This window comes from Suricata suricatta, chromosome 4, assembly GCF_006229205.1.
Source record: "Suricata suricatta isolate VVHF042 chromosome 4, meerkat_22Aug2017_6uvM2_HiC, whole genome shotgun sequence".
Taxonomy (NCBI): Eukaryota; Metazoa; Chordata; class Mammalia; order Carnivora; family Herpestidae; genus Suricata; species Suricata suricatta.
In genome coordinates this window covers 42,638,639-42,644,292 of record NC_043703.1, presented here as the reverse complement: position 1 = coordinate 42,644,292, position 5,654 = coordinate 42,638,639, and the positions used below count along the sequence as shown (strand labels likewise).

Here is a 5,654-nt window from a genome sequence, read left to right as displayed (position 1 = left end):
CGAATGGGGGGGTGGGAGTGGATATGTTTTGAGGAAAGTGTGGAATATTTTAAATAGACATTGAGGTGAAAGTGAGAGTAAGATCAAACAAAGGTAACACAGGATTGTTCAGTTTTTGTTGCTGATCATAAAAGTGTGAGTAGACCTTCCACCCTGTTCTATGCTTTTTTTTCCTGCAAAAAATACTATTACAGTAATGCTTTTATGCTTATTTCATTAATGCTGAGCTCTTGGGTACAGAAAAATGGTCTCAGATATCCTCTCCTTACACATTCTTTACCGCTTCCTTAAAGGAGGCAGAAACATTTGTCTTCTCGTTTCGAGAAAGAAAATCTGTTTAGTTCCAAGAGGAAAGTCTCATTCTAGATTTATAAGACCCCTCAATCAGGAAGAATAGAGAATTGGGAAGTAGCTTTTGTTTATTTCTTTGAAATTCTCAAGTAGTTGAAATCTCACACAAAAAACTTTAGGTCTGTCAAACTTTGAGGATCCAGTTTTTCCTGTCTCTGTGCTGATAAGAACATGAGTTAGTTCTGTTTCTTAAGTTCTTAATTCCTCTCTGTAAATCTTGAACTTTTTTGATAACTAGAAATTTGGAATGTGGAGATTTTATATATAGAATGTGCCTAATGTCTTCATGTAATCATTAATGGAGTCATTTTCATTATCAAAAGAGTTATCATTGGATCAATAAAGTATATGGTCAGCCTAGAACTTTTATGGAATGATAGAATTCTGTAAAATGCTCACATAAGTGTCAGTTTATCACTAGACAGAAGCCGTCATGGTCACTTTAGGCAGAAGGAAATGTAAATTGGACAAACTATTATGCTTGATACCTTCTTGGGACAAGTAGTATAATTATCTTCTTTAGTTCAGCTATTTCTATGCATGGTTGTAATGAAGAGCTAACCGATGTTTATTGTAGAAGTTGGAAGAAGCTGAATGGATTAAATTCGACAATTACCAGCTGTTAGTCACATCAAAAATTGGCTGGAACTCGTAAAAGAACCACTTGAAAGGCCTAAGAGAATTGTAGGACATGGTTAGGTACTCAGGTGTCACACAGAAATGCAATGACTGTGGTCTTTCTCCAGATTAAAAAAGAGAGAGAAATATTTATCAAGTGAACGATTTGACAAAGATAATATTCAACTTTTAGGAGGATTTACAAACATCTTTTACAATCCCAGTAGTTAGAATCATGGGATTTTGATAATAATCACAATTATTTTGTGTTTACAGCTATATGTAAATTGAATAGCCAGCTTTCAAATGTCTTTATGGACTTAAAATATATATAAACTGTATCAACACTCTATTAAAGAGTTACATGATTGTTCTGAACCATTGGTGATAATGTTTTTACACTTTTGTCATCTTGATTACATTTCTTTATTTCTTTCACTGCTGATTTTATTTCTAGGAGTGCCAGTTATTTCTTAGCACAACTGATTACAGAGATGTGGACAATTTGAAGTTTCCCACATTATAATTAGTTCTCCTTTGATGGCATATTTTTCCACTGTCATTACTGGTATAGCGTGGCACTTGTTGAGATGTAGTGTATAAATAACTCTTCATAAGGAAATGATCAAGTGTTTCCATTTATGATATAAATAAATAAGTTATGATATAGGATTTTTCGTTGATCATAGTAATTTATTAAATTATACTTACTGGTATATTTTGAGGAAGGCTGGATGGCTCAGTTGGCTGGTCGTCTGACTTCAGCTCAGGTCACTATCTCATGGCTTGTGGTTTGAGCCCCATGTCAGATGGTGCATTGATAGCTCAGAGCCTGAAGCCCGCTTCAGATTCCGTGTCTCCTTCTCTCTCTCTCTGCCCCTCCCCTGTTTGCACTCTGTCTCTCTCTCAAAATAAATAAGCATAATAAATTTTTTAAATTATACTGATCTATTTTGAAAAAAGTTTTAAATCTATCAGTTATTTCAGTGAGCTAAATAGTGACTTAAGCTTTATTATATAATACACAAGTGTTCCAAATGTAGGAGGCAGTATTATTTCTCTCATTAACTTATTAATGAGTTCTCCTGTTTAGTCTAGACCAAGATTTAATAAAGGCTTTAAATGTGGGAAATTTTAAAGTGATCCTTTTAACTTTACAAATTACATTCTGTTTTCCAGAACCACAATTATTTAATTAAAATGACTTCAACTTGAGTATGCACCAGGGCCAAAAATTAAAATCTGAAAATTTGTCATTTACAAATGAAGACTCAACACAATGCAATTTTTGTTCATTGGGACTGTTTATAAGCTGCTGAATAATGGGGTCAATTCTTCTCTTTGAGAGGGCATGTAAGTTCAACTCTATGGGATAATCAACTTCACTATTTTTCTATATTTAGTGTTTCAATTTTCATTCAAGGAAGTCATATTATTTCTCAGATGACATCTTTTCATATAGATGCATAACAGCCTATTCCAGAATGTCAATTAAAATAGGAGATAATTTAAAATAATCTAGATAAATCATGGATTATTTTTTTGTTTTGTCTCTTTTTAATGTTGTATTTTTATTTTTGAGAGACAGAGAGAGACAGCACAAGCAAGGGAGGGTCAGAGAGAGAGGGAGACACAGAATCAGAAGCAGGCTCCAGGCTCTGAGCTAGCTGTCAGCACAGAGCCCGATGCGGGGCTCGAACCCACAAACCATGAGATCATGACCTGAGCCAAAGCTGAACGCTTAACCGACTGAGCCACCCAGGCACCCCCTCCTTTTTTTTAATGGATTATTTTTTGGAAAGTTGAGTTAAGAAAACTTTTCTAAGGTTTCTTCATAATAGAAGCATTTTCACTTACATTGAGCTTCACAAGTTGTTTCTTTAGGATAGGATAGCATCTGGGCTTTGGTATAAAATCCTATTAAGTCACATATATTAAAGCAGAAAGAAGCCCAATAACTTATGTTGAATTATTGCAGTGAAAAAAAATCCAAAATATAAAGTAGGTTATTCTCCTATATTTGTTTTATGGAGCTAGCTGCTCTCCTAATTAAGCAAAACTAATGTCATGACCCAGGCTAAGGTAAAATTTGTCTAGAAATCTCCAATTGTAGCTCCCGTTTTAGATCTTTAAGGGGAGATAACACAGTCTTCAATTTATAACAGTACAAAGCAATAATTAATAGATTAAAATTTTTGAATTTAATATTTGAGTTAAATATGAATTTAATATTGAATTTAAAATCTGAAGTTAATAAAATCTTCCTTATCCTACCTAATTATCTCATGATATGCCCTCTTCGGCTCAGACTTGTATGCCCTGCTGAGCATGTTGACTCCGGTGCTTGTTCATGATATGCACTTATTTATATTCTATTTTTATTCATAGTCCATCTGGTCTCCTACTTCTGCAAGGCATCTCTGACCACATATGTCTTTTAACTTCATTGTGTTTTCCATTGTTTTCTAGCATTCTCATGGAGCCCTGATATATATTAAACTGTTTTCTTTCTCCTAATTCCAGTGGCCTCAAGTAACTCAGAAGGTTTTCAATGATATAAAAATGTCTTCTTATTATAAAAATTGGACATTTAGTCATAGAACAAAGAGGTGATATTTTTAATATAAAAATTTCTTCTAATATTCATTTTTCTCCACAACACTCACAATCAACCACTACATACCATATGTATTTGTTTACTGTCTTTCTTTCTGTATAGGATAAAAACCTCTAAGTGAGGAGATTGTTTTATTCATTACCGATTCCCCTGTGCCTATCATGGTACCTGATGTTACTCCATAAATATTTGCTGCTTTATTGGATGAAAGTCAATAAAATGCCAAGGTATTAGACTAAGGAAGCGTGTTTTCAAAATCAACAACAAAAAAATGCATCACACAGTACTTCATATTCTGGCTTCTGTCATTAATGGTATCTCTTCCAAGGATGATAAAACATTTAAATTGTTTTAATTAAATGCGTAAGTTAGAGCCTATGATCCCCCTTTATCTATAGATTCTACAATATATTACTTTAAACATATTTGAGTAATTCTTAAAAAATGATTTAGGTATTCTCATCCTATATTTTATTGATTGTTCAGTGAGGTTTTTTTCTTTATAAGTATAAGATCCTTTTGAAGGACTAGGTCTACTCTTCTTACTTTGTTTTGACACTTATCATGCTGATCCTATGTGAATTTGTGCAACAGTGCCCAGGGGAATCTGGCATGGTTTATATTATTGTGATTGTCCTTAACTATGCTTTATTTAGGAGCAAAAGTAAAATTTCCTCAAGTAAGTTCATTTTATTTGCAGAGTACAAATTTTCTTTTCAATAATTCATTTTGTATTGTATTTAGTATAAGAACGTGAAAGAACAAGAAATCCAGAATCCGTAAGAAGCCTTATTTCAGTATAACTGGAATTTACATACATCCTACCTAATGTCAAAAATACAATCTAGTAACTTTGTGTCCAGTAACTCCCAGGTAACTTTATACGTTAATTAAAATTCCGTTTCTTCCTTGGGTTTATCTAGATCAATGTAATTTATTAAACGAGAGCAGTTTGTTAGTTATATAATTATTAAGGAGTTCTATAAAATATCTCCTTATTGTGATGCTTCCCCCCCTAATTTTCTTAAGGCAATTCAGTTAAGGAGAAATGGTGTCATACAATAAACACACACACACACACGCATTCACACATGTAAGAGAGTAGGATGCACTTAGAAACAAAACTGTAAAGCTCTTTCTGCCACCATCTTGGTTCCATGTTCAAACACAAAATGCCTGGCGAAGCCACAGAAACTGTCCCTGCTGCAGAGCGGGAGTTGCCACAGCCCCCTGCTGAGACAGGGTCTGGAACAGAATCCAACAGTGATGAATCAGTACCAGAGTTTGAGGAACAGGATTCCATACAGGCAACCACCCAGCAAGCCCAGCTGGCAGCAGCAGCTGAAATCGATGAAGAGCCAGTCAGTAAAGCAAAACAGAGCTGGAGTGAAAAGAAGGCACGGAAGCCTATGTCCAAACTAGGTCTTTGACAGATTACAGGGTTTTCAAGAGTCACTATCTGGAAATCTAAGAATATCCTCTTTGTCATCAAAAACCATGTGTCTGGAAGACCCTAGCTTCAGATACCTACATAGTTTTTAGGAAAGCCAAGATGGAGGATTTATTTTAGCAGCACAACTAGCAGCTGCTGAGAAGTTCAAAGTTCAAGGTGAAGCTGTCTCAAACATTCAAGAAAACATACAGACTCCAACTGTATAGGTAGAGAGTGAAGAGGAAGAGGTTGATAAAACAGGTGTGGAGGTTAAGGACATAGAACTGGTCATGCCACAAGCAAATGTGCCAAGAGCAAAGGCAGTCTGAGCCATGAAAAATAACAGGTGTGATACTGTAAATGCTATTATGGAATTAACAATGTAACAATCTGAAAACAAAGACCCATTTTTGGTGTTTCAACAGAATAACTGCAGTTTGAAATTTGTACTGTTCCTATCATTAATAAAGTTATGGCTTCTTCCTGGATAAAAAAACAAAACAAAACTATGAAGTGGAAATCATAGTAATCTTCACATTAAAGAATAATTGAAAGATAAAGCCAACAAGCTGAAGAACTTGTTTTTGACTGTCACACCTCCCAACAAAATGGGAACGTGCAATCTTGATGCTGTAC

General features: G+C 34.6%; 1 pseudogene; it reads left to right on the top strand.

The window, feature by feature from the left end:
- Window positions 1–4,758: 4,758 nt before the first annotated feature.
- Window positions 4,759–5,404, top strand: LOC115290496 (annotated as a pseudogene).
- Window positions 5,405–5,654: the final 250 nt, after the last annotated feature.